The sequence below is a fragment of the Cupressus sempervirens genome, chromosome 3 (assembly GCF_028749045.1).
Source record: "Cupressus sempervirens isolate cs-2001-9-10 chromosome 3, ASM2874904v1, whole genome shotgun sequence".
In the NCBI taxonomy this organism is placed as follows: Eukaryota; Viridiplantae; Streptophyta; class Pinopsida; order Cupressales; family Cupressaceae; genus Cupressus; species Cupressus sempervirens.
This window is the reverse complement of record NC_143120.1, coordinates 582868571-582889336: the sequence shown is the minus strand read 5'-3', so window position 1 is coordinate 582889336 and position 20766 is coordinate 582868571. Positions and strand designations below refer to the sequence as shown.

Here is a 20766-nt window from a genome sequence, read left to right as displayed (position 1 = left end):
AATTATTTTTAGTTAAAATATCCTAATTTCAAATTAAAACTATTAAATTAGAATTACTTTAATATGCAAACAACTAACACACTATTATATACCAACCTCTAATCTATCATGAGAAATAAAATACTACACTTAATTTAAAATTTAAACACAAATTTAAATCCTAACTAACATTTAATAAGCTATCCTAAATCTACATATTATTAATACTTAACAATTTACTAACAAAGGAATATACTACTAAAAAATAAAGATAACTCCCTATGCTACTAACCTAGTCTACAAACTCACACACTACACAAACAAAATCAAGTATATAAAAAAACAATATACATTACCCTCTAAATCTATACCTACCTAGTACCTACCCCCTACCCTATCCTAAGACCTGCCTAGCCAAGTGGCCTCACCACTTGGCCTGCCCACCTACCCTCCATGCTACCCCAAACACCCCTATGCATTGACCAAGGGTCTGCACATGCAGGCCTGTCCTTGTGTGGGGAAAAGCTCATAGAGAGGTCAGTGCTAGAAATAAAGGCAAGGGGGCAATGTTATAAGGTATGTTTGATATAATTTTTTTTTTTTTTAAAGACTTGCCTTATTCCCCCCCCACCCCCCTCCAAATAACATGACATGTAATTTATATCATGCAATGACACCAGTGCCCTCTTTCCCACGCCTAGCCTTCAGATAGGATAGAAAAAATAAGTTTATTAGGTGGATTTGATAGGAAGTGTCAACAATAATAACTATAGCCACCCACAATTTAGTATTATAATGTATATTTGTGTCATCAAAATTTTTAAAAGATTTTCTTTTACTCTTTTTTTTTTTTAAATTTTAATTTTCAAAAGGGCATCAAGCAAGAATATGCTCTATTGCCTTTGGGTCTAATGTTTGCACTTCTCATACAAACTCCAGAGAGCAAATTTGGTCCTGGAGGTGTTCATTTTTTTTTTCTAAGTAAGAATTTTCTCATTTAGCTATAATGTTTTGTTGTCATGTAATTAGTGCTCCCTATCCTTGATAACATTGATTTCTACTTAACAAGCATATTAATACAAGGGAATGTGTAAGGTTATAGTTTATTTGTCTATCCTCCTATAATTTATGTTTTATCTAATCATCATACATCAAGGTGTATGTTCCATTTTTCTTGAATTCAAGGAAATACATAATCTCTTAATCAAATTGATTTTGTTCATTATGAAACTTAATAAGGAGAGAGATAATTTTGAGTTCACAATGTAGAATTTTTATTTCATCTTAATACTTATACATCAAATTAGAAATTTCAACATATCAAATTGCCTTTCATTAACATAATTGAGAAATTGGAAATTCATAATTCAAGACATTATCTATCAATCTATTTTCTCACCTACATATTCAAATTGAAATCACATGAGATCAATACAAGGAGGGTTTCATAATCTTTTTTTCTTTCTCTATTATTCATCCTAGTTCAAGGCTCCATCTGGAAAGAACCAGTAAGAAAACACAATGTCATTGCCAATACATCAAAATTTGAATACACATTGACATAATATTACAATTCAAATGAAATCTCTTCAACATCCTTCACAAGTGCTTTCTTCCAATAACTTAAATTCTTCAAGGAAAACAAGGAGAAGACAAGAGCTGACCCAGGGTGAAACATCACAACATCAAGAACAAATCAAGCATACACTCCAACCCAATTTTTCACAATAGATCCAAGCATAGGATCTAACTAGGGGGGAGGTGGATTTTCCCAATGGGAGACGTCAATCACCATACCATAACATAGCCCTTTTGGGGCTAAAACTTCAAGAACTTCCGTTCTTCTACAAAGCCCTTTTGAAGCTACTCCACAAGGATTTTCATTTCTTTCCATATTCAAGATTTCACAATATCAACAATGTATGTGATGACAAGTAGGGGCCCATACACCATACCCTCTTTCCCTCCTCTCACCATGAAAGGAGACTCTTCACCATTGAGGTTCAATTAAGGCCCTACCCCTGTAAATGGCCTCTTCTTCCCTATCCAAGGGTGAGTAATGCAAAAACAATCTCCATGAAATCCCCTCAAAACAAAGCCTCAAGACAAGCATAAGGATGCATCAAATCAAGAATAAAACCCCTCCAAATCAAACCCAACACACAAGCAAGAAACAACAAAGAACAACACAATACCTTATGCAAGATTCAAGCATGAACAACATGAAGAACAAATCCAAAAGAGTGAAGAAATCCTACCTCCACAAAATGTTATGGTAAAATGGTAAGTTGAGAAGAGCTTTTCCCTTTCTTCCTTCAATCTTCAACTTTCTCTAAAACTAGAGATTGGGTGACAAAAAACAAAACTACTCCAAAATGCCTCTAAGTATCATCCCTTAACTCAACTAGGCTGCAAGTAATCTCAAGCTGGAGTTTTGAGTCCAACTCAAGTAGAAGACAATCAATTTTTGCAATCAACCAAAAGTAGGATTTTTGAGTGACCCTAAAAGTCAACCAAGAAGGCTAAAGGGGTGGAAAGTACTCCCAACCCATATCCTTACCACTAGGGTACCTAAATTTAATGTTTTTAAGCCTTAAAGGCCTAATAGGAACAAATAAAAGCTAGGAGAATAATATGACCAAATAACAACCCTAAGAGAAAGACAATGCAAAGATAACACAATTAAACAAGGGGGTTCAGCTTTGTCTTTCCACTGGATTTCCTGACTAAATTTCCTGTACACTCATTGCACACATCAATAGTTCAAGAAACATATGTATATATGTGTGTGTGTGTGTGTGTGTGTGTGTATAAATATACATCAAGAAATTCATGCAATTTAAAACATCCATTTTCTACAATTCAATTGTTTATCTTATTCTATTCATTAAAAACTAGAAAATTCAAAGTGTGAGTTCTACATTCATCTACTTCATCATCATACATGTTTATAAAGCATTAAATGATGAAATCAAATATCTGAAAGTAAAGCATCACACATCATAAATAGCATAATAATGTTCAGTGCATCAAATAATGTTCTAACATATCGAGTCATGAACATCAAAATAATAATGTATCATTGATGCTAGGATGGGTCAGGGTGAGGCCTCACATAGAGAAAATTTCTTTGGATTTTATCAATAGTATCTGCAAATTTTTTTTGGTATTCTAAAAAGACTCAAAACATAAGTGGGGATGCTTTGGAGACAAGCTTTAAGGAGGGTAATTTTACCAGCTTGACTCAAAAGGTTACCCTTCCAACCCACCAATTTCTTATTGAACTTCTTTATGAGATCAACCCAAAAAGAATTTGGAGCTTTAGGTCCCAAATGGAGACCCAAATAAATAAAAAGAAAAGATCCTATTGAACACCCTATAATTTTAGCAATTTTCTTTTGTCTTAGAGCGGGAGTATTAATAAAAAACAAAGAACTCTTATTCCAGTTTATCAACTATTAGGTCACTACTATTACTTTCTTACCATTATAGCATAAAATTTTCCTAACCATGTGGACTTGATAGTTCTTTATTGCAAATGCCATGACCACCCCTAAAATGGAAATTGATTATAAAGAATAATTAGAATACTAAATAAATATCTAGTAAAAATATAATATCTAACTTAAATATATGAATGATAATTATTCAAGAAAATGAAAGAATCATAAAATATAATCAATATGAATATTTAGTTATATTTAATAATATATCTTCTCTAAGACAATGACAACAACAACAACAACTAAAATAAGGGCTGCATGCAGCTCTAGTCCTTGCCTTAACGGTGTAGGATAAAGTGTTGATTTGGTTGAGTCTTGTCCATGGAAACAAAATTAAAATTAAAATTAAAATCAATGTAAATGCAAAATACAAAGACAAAATAAGATATTTTAAAAGAGAATGTACTAGAATATGTAACATAGCTATAGGAAAGTAACATATCTATATGAAAGGAAGATATGAAAAATGAAAAAATAATATAGCTATAGGAAAGGAAGATATGAAATGAAAGTACTTGTATTACTATTATGAAAGTAAAAGGAAAAATAGAGTCATTCTATTATGGATACACATTATTAGAGATGATTGGATAGGATTAAATGAAAAAACTCAATATTAGTGTTCTTCCATGACCAACTCACACCTACTACTCATCGGCCTACAATTTTAGCTATATAAAACCCATCAAAATTATTTGGGGACTACTTTAGCATAGCAATATCTATTTGACACTCCTCCAATATGGCTACAATGATACTCCCCTGATAAGATTAAATGACCAGCTCTCTTGTGAGGGTGAGCATAGAAACTTAGAAATAATGTAGAATAAGAAAAATGACTTGAAAGCCTACATTAATTCCAAACAAGGAAATCAACTAATTCCAAACACGAAAATCAACTAATTTAACGAGAGATTATTTTAAAATATAAATTGATATTCAAACAAAAACTAGAGGATCTTATGAAGCTATTCCACTTAAGATTCTTTACCTCATGAGGAAGTAGGTTGTACTAATCATTATCACTAGCTCCATGGCTATGTTTCTACATAAGTCAGTGAGAGGTATACTTCTATCAAATATTTTGATATGTATGTTCTGAATTTCATCATCCTTGCCAATTTCCAACCATTCAAGATCTACATCAAAATTGTTCATCACCTATAAAAATAAAATTCATAGTCAAATGAAAATATTTCAATAATTTTATGAATTGGAATTAATGGTTATTGGCATCCAAATAATAGACATAAATGATCAAAATCATGTAATTGTTGACATTGAAATAACTAATTTAAATTCTTAAACTATTATTCATCTTGAGATAAATCAACTAGATTTAGTCAACATCTTACATCTAAAATTGGCCTATGTAGATCTCCTAGTAGATGAAAGAAACATTTGCAGATTCATTATTACTTTGAGACTACTGAATGACAATTACATTGACTTAAAAAATGTTAATAGAATGCATAAAGATGAAATATTTGATATATTTGATATGATGAAAACTATTCTAATATGTTGTAACCAAGACCAACAAGCCAGACTTAAATAGTCATGTTCCAAATCAAGAATTAGATGTAATTGAATGTAACTCAAATCCACATGCTCAATCTATGTGAGCTTATGTGATTTACAGTCTATGATTCTATGTGATTTTCTTTTACACTATGTGAGTCTATGTGATTTACTTGGATAGAAATAAGGACTTTCTTGTGAATGATATTTTCCTACACTTCTTAATAGCTTTGCAGGTCCCATTTTCTTCTTTTTAAGTTTTCTTTATATTTTTCATTGAAAAGATATGTCTATGACATTCTTCATAGTTTTGCAAGATATTTTTTCTATTTTTCATTGAAAATAGATATGTTAATGATAATGTTATATATTTTAGTAATAGTTCATGTGGTAACATGAGTTGTATGAGTTATACAATGCCCTATTTTCAAGAAGGAAATTAATGATAATAGAGTTACAACATAAGATTAAATAAATAAATGAATAAAAAAATATGATTATAATTATAATGCTAATAATATTAATAGAAATAAATAAGTATATGATAATATTAAATAGAATTATAAATAATATTTAATAAATTAATAATAGCATTTCAATTCAGCAAGAAGAACTAAGTGTTCTTCTTGCTTGAAATGAAGATTCTATCATGGAATGTTAGAGGTATTAATGCCTCTGACAAGAGTCACAGAGTCAAGAAAGTGCTCGACTCTTCACAAGTAGACGTGGTGTTATTATAGGAGACAAAGTTGTCTCAGGTTTCCTTTTCCAAAAATATGGATAAATGGCCATACTGGAAAGCTATACATAGTCCCAAGTGTGGGCACATATAGTGGTTTAGTAGTATTATGGAATCCTAAGGTTATACAGGGCCAATGTTTGCAACAAGATTTTAATTTTCAAGTGATTAAGTGCTTATGGTTTGATACAACTTTTTTTCTTATCAATGCATGTGGCCCTACTTTGACACAAGATAAGAAAAGTTTTTGGGATGCACTTACTAGAATTATTCAATAGCAGGTTGACTAGTATTTCATTTTGGCAAGGGATTTCAATGTCATTCTCAACTCATCAGAGAAATGTGGGGTTATAGCTCCACCACAATGTAATACTTTGTTGCCTTTGTATCAGATGAAAGCTTGCATGATGTTTTACCTAAACATGGATCTTACACTTGGACTAACAAGAGAGTGGGGTTCACACAAATCATAGAAAGACTAGATCAATTTCTTGTCTCTCAAATGTGGAATTTTGAGAGTTTTTCATTTGAATTAGATATTCTTACTATTTTAGAATTAGATTATTTTCCCATTATGTTAAATATTAGCAAATCTTTAGTTGTGTTTGATTGTACCCATAGGCCTTCCTTTAAATTTGAGTGAATGTGGTTCAAGCATCCACAATTCTACTCAATCCTTAGGCAATGGTGGGAGGGTTCTCCTAAAGTGAAAGATATGAAAATGTTTCAATTTGGAATTCAAAAGTCTTTAAAAAAAAAATTCATGGGAAGGAGAGAGTTAAGAAAAAATTATCAAATGTAAACAAACACATCATTCTTCATGGGATGTCCACATATTTTTATTGGGAACAAAAATAGTACCAAGAGGAATAGGTTGAGTTGTGCAGTAGAGAGGAAGAGTTTTGGAGGCAAAAGTCTATGGAGTTATGGCTTATAGAAGGAGATAAAAATATTGCCTACTTTCATGCATCTACAAAGTAGAAACAGGTTGCATATACTATTTTCTCAATTGCAGATTGCAAAGATGGTATTACCATTCTAAATGAAAAGGGCATTCAAGAGGAAGGGGTCAGATTCTTTAAAGACCTATTGACTACTCCTTCTTCATCTATGGAATTAAATTAGGGGAGGGTGGAAGAATTTTTGGAATCTATCCCATGTCTTATTTTAGATCAGAATAACAAAGTATTAATGGCCCCTTTTTCTATCTTTGAATTGCATGTAGTTTTCTTTTCCTTGCCTACTGATAAAGCCTTAGGTCTAGATGGTTTTACAAAATTTTTTTATCAAAAATGTTGGGATGTTTTATGTGATTATCTCCTTGTAGCTTTTGAAGATTCAAGGAAAAGAAAGGCTTTGTTAAGATATTTTAATACAACAAATATTGCTATCATCTTGAAAGCCCAATCTCTAGTCAAATTTGATGATTTTTTTCCTATTTCCCTTTGCAACATAGTTTACAAAATCTTTACTAAAGCCATCTATATGAGATTAAAACAAATTAATCCCACACATTGTATCTTCAGATCAAGGTGGATTTGTTCTAGGTAGAGAAACAATAGAAGGTGCATTAGTTGCCCATGAAACCTTACATTCTATAAATGAGAATTGCTTATCTAGTTTTCTTATCAAGTTAGATATGATGAAAGCCTATGATCAAGTTTGTTGGCAGTTCCTTTTTAAAGTCCCACGTAAATTTGGATTTTTCAAAAGCATGGTGTAAATGGATAAGAGCTTGCATATCTGGAGCCTAGTTCTTAGTAATTATTAATGGGGTATCAGTGGGCTTTTTTAATCCTCATGGGGAGTAAGGCAAGACGACCCTCTTTCCCCATTTCAATTTATTATAATGGTTGAGGCTTTAAGTAGAAATATTCAGTCCAAACATAATTCTGGTCTTTGGTAGGATGTTCAAATCATAGGTGCATCCATCTCGACCACATATTCTCTCTTTATAGATGACACATTACTTTTTGGGGAATCATCTATTCAGGAAGCATGGAAAATTAAAGACACTTTGGATTCATATATAGTTGTTTTAGGGCAAAAAGTCAATCCACAAAAATCTAAGATTTTCTTATTTAATGTTGAAGATAGGGTGGCTAGCAAGATTATCAACATTCTAAACTTTCTAGTTGACTAGCTACCTTCGTCATATCTAGGCATCCCTCTCTTTATGGGATCTAATAAAGTATGTTATTGGTCTTCTATTATTGAAAGAATTAAGAGCAAAATTCTAGCATGGAAAGCTGGATGGTTGTCTCTTGCAAGTAGGATACTATTAGTTAAAGTTGTTTTATCCTCAATTCCAAATAATTACATTGCAATTCTCAAGGCTCCAACTATAATTGTCAAACAAATTGATAATTTGATTAAGGACTTCTTGTGGAAAGGAAATTTGACGGAAGAATTTTTTTTTGTTAGTCTCAGTACAAGATATGGCACAAACTAAAGCTATTGCAAGGGCATGTATCCATGAATTGCACCTTAGGAATAAGGCCCTTGGAGGGAAATCGATTTGGAAAATTTATACAAATCCAAAGAAAAAATGTTGTAGGATTATGCAAAAAAAATATCTTGACAATGAGGATCCAAAAAGAGTTTACTATTTTAGATCCTCCCAAAGACTTGGTTGTTTGGAACTTCATGATGCAATCTAGAGATATAGTACAACAATACATTTCATGGGAAGTTCACAAAGGAGAGGGTATAGAATTTTGGAATGACTCATGGCATGGCCTTCCTGATCTTGCTAGCTCTCAAGAGGATGTTGAATTAATTAATATTTGCTCTGTTTGGTGGGAAACAAAATTACTAATTTTGTAGATTCAGTTGATAGACTTTTAGAGAAATCTGAATGGAAAGATCCTATTGAGTTACCACTATATGAGAATCAAATAAGAATTCTTTAGATAATATTTAAGGATAGGGAAATATATTTATCTGAAAGGAAAGATTCATTAATTTGGGTTCCTGCTAAAAATGGAAAGTACTCAATCAAAGAGGGCTATAAATTTTCGTAGCAAATTCATAATGTGAAACCTCTACAATGAGCTTTCTCCCTCTACTAGAATAAGTATGTCCTTCCTAAGGCTAGGTTTTTTGCATGGTTAGCCTTGAAGAAGAGAATCCTCACAAGTGATAGACTCCATAAGTTATCTATAGCTTTACCTTTCAGTTGTGTGCTATGTAATGAAGTGGTTGAAAACATTGATCACTTGTCATTGAATTGCTCCTTTGCAAATGAATGCTGGTATTTTGTTCTCAAAAAGTTGAATTATAGCATGCCCTTACCATAGTCATTGTGGGACCTCTTCCAATCATGAACGGTTCTTCATGTGACATCTTTATTTAGCTGCATTTGGAAATGTATTCCGACCATTTTTGTATGGGCAATTTGGTGGGAGAAAAATAAACAAATCTTTCGTAAAGAGAGAAACAACATCAACAAAGTGGTAATAGGCATTGAGAAGTCAGTTTCACAAGTGGTTAATGCAAATCTATCATCAGTCATGCAATTTTTTCTTCTCTTCTTAGGACAAAAAAATTGTGAAACAATGGAAGGGGATCATTATACCTTTCGGATCAATACCACAATGGAATGTTGCTGCTTCTATAGATAGAAAAAAAGGAAAATGGTTTCCTCTAGCTCAAGATTTTGTTAAAATAAATTTTGATGGTGTCTCAAGAGGTAATCTGGGTCCCTCGAGTATTGATATTTGCATTCATGATCATCAAGGCAACACATGTGCAATTAAATCTTCTCCCATTCCTCAAGGAACTAAAAATAATGCAAAAGCACAAGCACTATTACATGGATTACTATTATCTAAACAAGGGGGTTTTAATAGGGTGCACATTGAAGGTGACTCCATGTTAATAGTTAATGCATGCATCAAAAGAGATATGCATAATTGGAAATTGGTTTATATTTTAAATCAATTATGGAAATTGATAGACTCTTTTCAAGAGGTTCACATATCCCACATAATGCATGAAGGAAATCAAGTTGCAACTTATTAGAAAATTGGGGATGTGACGGGCTACACACAGACTCATTATGCCCCAAAGATTATATTGATTCACAAGAGAAGCTAGGTATGCTATTGAAAAAAGATATTGCTTCTACAACTTAGGAGCTTAGGAATTAGTTAAGCAATGTCAAATTTTGGTTGTCTCTAGATCTGAAAAGCGATTGAGTATTTAGATTTTACAATTACAGTTTATAATTTCCAAGTAAGCATAGTTGTACCATTTAAATAGTTGGCTATGCTTGTAGCTTTTATTTTTATTTTCTCCTTGTAACAGAATAAGGAAGCAGAGTTTTCTTTCTAGTTCTTTCCTTGTGGAGTTTTTGAACTAGTTATTAATAATATTAAATCTCAATGGCTCCATCCATTTTTTACTATTAAAAAAAACCATTTTAATAATGAAATGAATAATTTTGAACTTGATCAAGACTATTTTATGATAGTGTTGTAGATAATTAAAGTTTTTCAATTGATTGTCTATCTCTCTAATAGATAATAATAAAATGAATAATGAATATATTATTTAATTAATCAAATAATAAATAATAAATTACATGATAAATAGATAACTATATTAATAGCTGGATGGAATGAGAGGACCTTGTAAGTTCTATGAATGGGTACTACAAAATTATATAGATAAATCCTAAAATCAAATGAAGGGAAGATAGGAAGATACAACAAGTTTAAGAGAAGATGTATGAATTTTTCTTATAATATATTATTTTCTCACATCATTGAACTTTTTTTGATGGAGAAAACATAAGGCAAGGGGAACACAAAATAGAATATAATCGGGATGGGTAGAACGAGGTGTCTTATATGTTTCCATTAATAGTAATAATAATATTGTTTGAGTTTGATCTAGTAGATGATTGTGCTTTTTAAAAAATAAAATTGGTTTGATATAATACAAATGTTATGATGTAGTTACAGTAGTAGTGAAACATATTTAAGAATACTATAGATATAGGAGGAGCACACATATGGAATGAGGAGGATATATTAAAGCGGGAGAGGAGATAAAAATGTCCAATTGTTGAGCAGCATTGGGGTGCATGATTTTGATTTTCATAGATGGTAAAGTGGTATCAATTTCATCTCCACACAACATTCTCTAACATCAAGTATACTAAGTCTTCTTATATATTTGGCCAAGAAGACTTGGTAATGTTCTTTCAAGGTAATCTTTGAAATATTGGTCACACATACCCTGCACATAAGAAGACCTACTGTATTTTTTTTTAGATTTTCAATTTGGGGTTTTCTTTTAGCTAGATTTGTTAAGATCAGACAAAATTAGGTTGATGAATAGTTGTTGATTCTGGCTTCGGCTATGTGAACTCTTACATAGTGATCTTGTATCCCCCAACCCTTTTTCGTGAATTGTAATCTTAGTATATTATTTATTAATAGAAAAGGACTATTCAAAAGAAAAAAATTCACATTGGAAATAATAGAAGTAGAATCATATAATTGAGATAGTGGAGATCAGGTAAAAAAATGCATGTATTAAGAAAAAGCTATAAAAAAAAAGACTTTTAATAGGATACATCAAAGTATTGACAATGTCAATTAAAATAGACATGGATATATGCTAGTGTAAAATAGTCTCCAAGAGTCTTGTAAACCATTATCAATTGCTATGTATATAAAAATGTCAATTTTCAAGTAGCTGCAATGGATTGGGAGATAGTACTACTATATTTATTATCAAAAGTTTGGATTTCATATAAGATTGAATACTTTTTATTAATCAGATTGCATGATCTTATTAGATAAAAATAGACTAAACTTCATCTCAAATATGCCAAAAATAGTTTCCAAAATAATAGTAGCCTTCATTGACATATTATTTAAGAATCTCTAGGATTATAGTAACTTGTTCAAGGGTAGAAAAAAGTGAATTTAATAGAAGACTCCATCAAGCTAGATTTCAAACCCACCCTAATGATTCCATCAAACAAGAACGCAACAAGAACACCACCTTATTTAGTTTACATTGTCTAAATAAAACAATACCTATAGAAGAAGTAGTTGAACCAAATGATTATTCAGTTTTTACTATTGAAGAAGATTAAGCATCAATAGCAAAGGTACACATAGAGATATAGATATAGGTACAACAAAGAGAAAGTCTAGGGATGCAGGAGCATACACAAGGGAAGATGTAAGATTTAAATGTACTACAACCCCTCAATGTTAGACGGGAGCATTTTCTTGATGTCCCCACTTCCTAAGGGCATCCCAAAATCCAATAGGAACCCTTTCTTCTTGTTGGATATGGGGCGGCCATATGGTAGCATTTAGAAAGAAAAATTCCTATGAAACATAGATGAACATAGAATTATATCCCTAAATTAAAATAAAATAAAAACTCATGACTATGTAAAATCTTCTCATTCTAGAAATATAAAACAGCTGCAAAACCATTGAAAATTTGAAAAAGCTACAAATTGTGTCAATGATTAAGATTAGAAAATGAAATGTATTGTCTAACCAAGTTTCTTCTTGCTTCAAAACTTTGGTAATATTTTGTTTATCCAACTGCAAGTCAACTATTTTTCTTGTAGATAAATGAGGACAAGACAATTACAAACAACAAAAAGAAAATGCATAGCAATCTCAAATTACATTGACCAACAACAATTTTTAATATCATTAATATTGAAGCAAAGATATATGAAAAAACCAAAATGTTCCAATAAAAAATACCTAAATATTTCAAAAATGATAGGAAGTATAACTCAGGTCCAACTATCATCACATTTTTGTAACTATGTAAATACAAGCATAGTTAAGAAAACATAAATTTCTCAAATGTTCAAATAGAAATTGTAAATCTCCTTTAAAATGTGTTTATTTTTCCTTGAAAACCATGATGTTTTCTTAATGCTCAATTTATGTTTGAGCAATTGAGGAATTTATGTAGTATGAATTGGGTAATTGAATGAATCCCAAATATAACAATTCCCTGCCCAATACAAAACCAAAGATAGCAAGCATTTCAAGAAAATTCAATGACTTATAAAATCTCTAATGCCATTACTTGTAAATTACGACATGTTTCATGGAGGATATTTGTGAAAAATTTTGTCTGTTGAGGGACACCCAAGGGGTAAATGCTACAAAATGTCACATTCCATGTAAATATTTTGTATTGTCTCATATTTTATAGACGAAATCCACAATGACATTGCCAAAAAGCACAAAAACACCCACTAGTTAACCCCATTTCAAAATTCCAAATCATCTCTCATCTTTTCTTAAATTTGTCCAATAATTATGATCTTCTTTGTATTCCAAAATGCCCATAGCAAAGTCACTAGAAATACTCCTTACAAACAAGAATATAAAACACGTGAACATTGAGATTATTTCAGTACTTACCAAAGTCTAGAAATTTTCATTTGTATTATCATTTGAAAGACAATCAAAAGATATTAAATGTCTTCATCAATAAATGCATTGAAATTATTATTCTTTTTCTATGACAACACATATAATTGTGCTTTTTTGCTTGTTTCAAACATTATTGCTAACCCACTTCACTTCTAAATGAGTCATAAGCAAAAAAATCAAGTGACTTTGTCATGTAAAAAATAAAAGTGCATTTGCGACAAGCTAGCTAACTATACAAATTGGTATTAACTATATATCCAGTGATCCACACATTAGAACACAAGATGGTTTTCAATGAGTATTTAACTATTTAGTTTTTAGTTCAAAATAATAGTATGGCGATGAATGATCAGCCTAGGATTTCTTAGAAGTTTACACAATTTTCTCACATTAATATTGTTATGATTCATTAGTGTAAAGTCTGAAAAGTTGATGTAAGAATTTTCATATAATTGGACATGAATCATCAATGCCAAACTACAAAAGATAATGCCAATTTTTTCACAATTTTACTTTCAGAAATAGAAAGTTGTCAATATAGGTCTCTTTTTCAGTATTCGATACTTTTTAAACTTATGTAATCAATATTTTTGATTGAAGAATTGGGAAAAAAATTGGAGTTATTGATTGTGTCAACTCATAGATTGGATTCAACATGTAAGGCTCTTAAAAAAAACAATGAAATTGATGCCTATCTCTTAAATAAGTAATTATTTTAATTTTCTTCTAATACCCAAATTGAGTAAATTTAACAAAAATTATATCTATTGCAAAATTTCACAAATTTTTAGTACAATGTACAATATAAAGAATTATAAACCTAGTTTTAAAGAATATAGATTGAAATATTGTCATGTCCATAAGAAGTCTCTTTTTGCATAAGAAAACAAGTAATAATTTTCAAGTTGTTCAATAGTTCCAATAATAAATCATAATGATTGAAGTAACTCACAAATTCTACATTAGATGCCTAGTACAAAGAATACCTAAGCCCACACTTCAATAACATTAATACAAATCAACTCATAACTTTATCAAAATTTCTCACAAGTAAAAATAGTAGAATTTTTGGGATTGAATTAAAAATTTCTTGAGATAAAATTGAGCTATGTACCCATTACGAGCTATCGACACATGATCAATCTAGATCTTCATGCCTTGCCTCTGACATTGACTGGTCCCTACCACTACTATAATTATTATTGTCATTATGCAACATCAAATTTCTTTGGTTGGAGATACTCCCACCAGGGGTAGCATCATAAGGGCGTAATTGAAATTGAAACACAAAACTTTGACTGCCATCATTGCCTCTAAGAGTGCCATGAGTTGTATCCTCTATCTTAAATCTCAGTCCCATATTATTGCTTTGAATTACTATCCTTTCAAAAGCTAATTTCCTCTAGTAAGTAGAAGGGACAAGCCCTAATTCTTAAAAAGAAATAAATCTTCCTTTCTCATTGACAATTGATAGGTAGAGTGATATCTTAAAAATAGGTAACTATTTTTTATTACACTTGACTAAAAATAAATTTACTAAAAATTGACAAGCAAAGCCCTATACATGCCACTCACGAAGGAAAACGCATAAGCCCTTGTTAATGATGACCTCACTTTTCAAATACATAAAATCTTGAAGATTGGGTCATCTATTCATAGAAAAGTTTTAGGTTGCACTATCCTGGGGTGAATACCACAACTATAAAAGACTCAGTGATGCTAGCTTTTTTATGTGGAGGAGTCTTCACAGGGATGTCACCTATTTCCTTGTCCTTACTACCTTTAGGCTCTTTATGTACCTATTATGAATATACATATAGCTTCTTTTAGATATAGAGACACATTCAAGCAACTCATACAAGTATAAATGTGTAAAATTAGAAGAAATACATCTATATGGAAAACACACTCCGTACACATAATTCACAAAAGATTTCCATCTGTATCATCATGCAAAACACTTGTCCTATGCCAACCATGCAAAACACTTGTCCTGTACAAACCATGCAAAACACCTGTCTGTATGTAATTAAGAGAGTAACTTTGTAGTCATGTTTGGATTTTTATTAAAATATTATATTTTTGTTGTTGGATACAAAACATATACTTTTTCTATAGACTACTAAAATTTATATGTTTGAAAATAAAAATGAGGCAAGTCTTCTCAAGCTCATAATCGTCAACTTATATATTTTCTTTAATATTTTGTTCAATATAAGGAAAAAGACTGCTAGGAAAAATGTTACTAGCCAGTGAGCAAAAAGAAATATCAATTTTTAATATCACTTTAATATAAAGCTTAGCTCATATCATAGGTTTAAAAGATGTTGCACAATTTTCCAAAAGCAAACTAATGCTAGGAATATAATCAGGACTAAAGAACAACAACAAAAATAACAACACTAATAATAATAATATTACACATATTGAACTCTATCTAAATATACCTCATTAATGATATGTGTTATGCTCTCAAGAATACTTATTATATCCCTATCCCCATGATCTATGTGGCCACATAAGCTAAGATAACATCACCTCACTTATAGAGTCGTTTATTAACAAGAGGGACCCACATGAAGGGGTGTGACCTTACACACCATACGATACCATACTTATAGCCTTGTAGGTCTTACATGAACAACATCAAAACAAATATTATTAACCATACAAAATAAACTAGTTTGCAGTGGAAGTACTACATGTAACATCTCAGACCATGTACCCCAAATGCTTAAAAAGTTAAAGAGTACATTGACAGACATTCACTTAGGAATCTGAAGATTAAATTGGGCAATGGCTAAATTGAAAACTCTTTTGTAATGCCTTTATGCATATAGATGTCTAGCATACCATGCCAACACCACATGACATCTGACGTGACATTTCTAGTACTACGTACATGATGGCATAACTAACAAAGCAAGCAATTCGGTAGGCATTAGTTTTTTGCCATTCCTCAAGTATTTAAAATCTTATATTTGTTTTGTGATTTGGGATTGCATTTCATTAAAAATTATGAGTAATTTTAAAGATATGCTTAAAAATAATGTCAACATATATTAGTAAACTGAAAGTAAAATGAGGGTTAAATTTTTTTTTTTATAAGATCGAACAAGATTTTAGAATTGTTTGTTGGATTATAAGATTGAAAGTTGAATAGTTCAAAAGAAAGGAAAATATTTACATTTTTCAATTTACAAACTTCAAATAAAAAATATTCAATTTACATATTAAAAAAATAATAATTGTTAAATTACATTTTGATAATTTTTTGAACTTAAAGATATTGTTTTGGCACATTAAACTTGTTTACTTATTTTAATAAAAATAAAAATAAAATATTATTAAGATTAATATATTTGGTAGATAATCTTTTAGTAGATTAAGTTTCCCAACAATTGTATGTATTATTAATTTTTATTATTATTAAGATTAATATGATTAATAGGCAATATATTAATTAATATTAATAATATTATTTTATTAATTATAAAAATTAAATCATATGGAAGATCAAACTGAATAAATAAATTTTGTATATTTGTTAATAATAATTGAAATAAATTATTAAGCTATTAAAACAATAAGTTTTTATTGATTTCTAAAAAATATTTTACAAAAAAAATATAATATTGGTGATGACTAATATATAATAGTCTTAATTTTTTTAATATATTTTTTTTAAATCAAAATAAGTAAATAAATAATAGTATTATTTTTTTTCTCCAAAACTTTATATTTATTTAAATAGATACACAAATGGGGCATTTTTTTATTAAAATAAGTAAATAATATTAAAAAATTATCAATAATATTAGTTTTTCAATATGTAAATTGAATATTTTTTATTTGAAGTTTGTAAATTGAAAAATGTAAATATTTTCCTTTCTTTTGAACTATTCAACTTTCAATCTTATAATCCAACAAACAATTCTAAAATTTTGTTCGATCTTATAAAAAAAATTAAAAACTCTCATTTTACTTTCAGTTTACTAATATATGTTGACATTATTTTAAGCATATCTTTAAAATTACTCATAATTTCTAATGAAATGCAATCCCAAATCACAAAAAAAATATAATATTTTTAAATACTTTAGGAATGGCAAAAAATTAATGCTCGTTGGATTGCTTGCTTTGTCAGTTATGTCATCACATACGCAATATTGGAAATGTCACATCAGATGTCATATGGTGTTGGCATGGTATGTGATCTGGGGGATATTTTTACCAAAAAGTGAAGTATCTTCAAAACTCCAACAATCAATATCAGATTGAAGTCCTCAAAATTTTGGACCCAACGCAATTCGAATGGATGAAAACCAAGTTTGTATGGAAAAGTTATGAGCGGTCAAAGTTCGCCTAGGAAAAGGGTTGACCAGTGACATGGAAAGTGTACTTAGCATGCTTAGCCAGTCAAAAGTTGACACATGGCATTACATGGAAACAATTTGGTGCCACATGTATGGCAAGGAAGCCCACGTGGTACCTTAGATTGCAGAGAAGATGTACACGTGGCAAGGAGCAAATAGTTTTGTGCCATGTGGCACCTATGTGGCGAAAGCAATTTATTTTACCAAAACCTTTGTTTGGATTTGAACCTATGACCTCTAACTCCCAAGAATAGTTAATGGTCATTATGCCACTTGTGTGGCTGAGCATATTAATAGGAGATATGCTATATCTTCTTTTAACAACCCGCCAACCTTATGTTAAATAAGGTTTATAGTTTTTTTTAGCCTTAATTTTGCCATGAAGCCAAATGTTTAAAAATGGCTAAAGGGTGTTTTTGAAATATAATCAGTTAAAGTCCCTATTTTTATACTTTTTTGTTATAGCCTTATTTTGGCTAATTTATTGTATAACAAGGAGAGTTTAGGGGCCTTTTGGGAGATCATTGAATAGATGGAGAATTGTTGAAGTCTTGAGCTTGGAGGGAATTTTTTTGGAGGACATCATTTTTCAGTCCCGCACACTGAAATGATGTTGTTGTACTTTTGAAGGGATTGATGCTATAACACTGTAACAAATTATTGGAGTTAATCAAATTAGTCCCCCTATTGGAGCAAGACCTAGAGACGTAGTCCATACTGAACAAACTCCAAAATCAAATGTGTTGTGTCCCTTTCTCTCTTTGTTCATTCTGTATTTTAATGTTCTGATGTTCTTTATTTCAATTATGTTAATTTAATTTTTTTAAAGTATTAAATTAACTTTTATGTAATTGCTTAGCATTCTCTGTCATAGTCCTAGATCCTCTAATTAGATCAAATTTGGTATCAGAGCTTTTGTTGGACTAGTATTGCAGATTTGAATGCTAACAAGATCCAGGATTGAGAAAGGCAAAGGAAATCTCGAGGAATACAATCCTAAGATTGGAAAACAAAGGACTAAACCATCATCACAAATGGCAGATGAAGGTGGTGGAAAAGCTTTTCAAGATATGAGTATCCAAAAGACTCTTCAAAATTTGTAGACAATGGTAGAAGTTTTCATACAAGAAAGAGAAGAGAAGATGTGAAGACATTCAGCTCAAAAGGACAAAGGGAAAAAGAAAGGCGATGATCATGATCTGCCAAAGACACCTCCATCTTTTCCTTGTTCTCCCTCTTCTCCTTCTCCCCCCTCTTCTCCTTCTTCTACCCATTCTGAGTCTTCTAATATTTTTAAGGGTGGACATAAGCCTCAAATCAATTTGGATGTAAAGTTTGACTTGCCAAAATTTTATGGGGTGTTAAATGTCGAAAAACTAGATGACTGGATTCAACAAGTAGAAGTCTACTATAGAGTTCAAAACCTTGTAGATGATGTTGATAGAATTCAGTTAGCCAGTCTTCGATTAGGTAGTGTAGCTCTAACCTGGTGGGAGATTAGGACTCAGCATGAAACTTCACAGCATGTTAAGTTCAATTTGTCTTGGTCAAAATTTTTAAGTGCCTTGAAGAAGCAATTCTACCCCCTAGGCCATATGCAACAGTTAATGATGAACTGGAAACACTTTAGGCAAGGGAAAGGTTAATCTATCCAGGATTACACCCATCAATTTTGTAAAAAGGTTGTTTCATTAAATGTCCCATTGTATACCCAAGACACTATACTCAAGTATATAGGTGGTCTTCATTCTTACCTAAGGCATTCCATCCTCGTTCTAAATCCTTGTAATTTGGATGAAGTATGTGTCTAGGCAACACATTTAGAATCAAGGGGTAAGAGTACTTTTATTGATAAGTCTAATAAAAAGCCATCTAAGTTTGAGGAAAAGTCCAAAAGCAAAGGAAAGGGTAAAAAGACAACAACAGTAAAGAAAGAGGGCGAGAAACCCACATGCTCACATTGCAAGAAAGAAGGGCATGATGATTCTAAGTGCTGGAAGCTGCATCCTAAAAAGAGGCCAAAGTGATTTGGTGGAAACAAAGGCAAACAAAAGACTACTACTATAACTCAACAAGATCTTGGATCTGACTCCAGAGATGAGACAAATATTGTTGCTACCAAGATTCAAGGTAAAGGAAAAGGTATATCTCTTTCATTAGCTACAAGTTCTTCTAGCATAAGTGCAAGTACAAGTAAAGAATCTTCTCTTAAGAATGATAAGCAAAGAAATGAATTATTTCACATCCAAGTTGTTATTAAGCATACTAAGGTTGATACACTATTTGAGATGGGTTCTCAAGTTAATTTGATATCTAAAGAATTTGTTAAAAAGCTTAACTTGACTACAACACCTCATCCAAAACTATATTCTCTTGGATGGGTTTGCAATGATGCACAGTTACAAGTGACCAAGCAATGTAAGTTAAGATTTTCTATCATTGCAAACTTTGTGGATGAGGTAGAAGCTGATGTAGTCCCTTTAGATATTTGTGGTCTTGTACTTAGGAGTCCTTATTTGTATGACTGACAAGCTATATTCTATAGGGGGGAAATAAGTATCATCTATTTAAAGATAAAATTGAATACATTGTACGAACACATAAGGTTAAGACTAATCTAGCATTAGTTAATGTTGGTCAGATGAAAAGGTTAGTCAACTCTAGTAAGAATTTTGTGCTGATGATTGTAAAAGTCAAATTAGATGAAACATCTAAAGCATTTAAGGGATGTGATCCAAAACATAAGGCTGAATTGGTCAAAGTTTTTTTCGCTTATGATGACTTGTTTCAGGAACCAAAAGGATTGCCTCCTAAGAGACATATACAATATGAGATTCAGTTGCAACCAGAAGTTCCACTTCCTAATATCGACATGTACCATTTTTGAATCTTGTAGAATGAAGATATCAAGAAGCAAGTTTAGGAGCTCATCAAGAAAGGAGTTATCCATCCTAGTACTTCTCCTTGTGGTTCTCCTATTGTGTTGGTTCAAAAGAAAGATGGGACTTGGAGAATATGCATTGACTACAGGACTTTGAACAAGATAACAGTAAAGAACAGGTACCCTCTTCCTAGGGTTGATGATTTACTTGATTAGTTGAAACATGCAATTTATTTCACTAAGCTAGACTTACATAGCAGATATCATCAAATAAGAATTGCAGAAAGTGATGTTTGGAAAACTACTTTTAAGACAAAACAGAGACTTTATGAGT

General features: G+C 31.1%; 1 pseudogene; it reads left to right on the top strand.

Annotated features, from left to right (window-relative positions):
* The window catches only part of LOC149567767 (uncharacterized), an 85184-nt pseudogene that overhangs the window by 22520 nt on the left and 41898 nt on the right, over positions 1-20766 (top strand).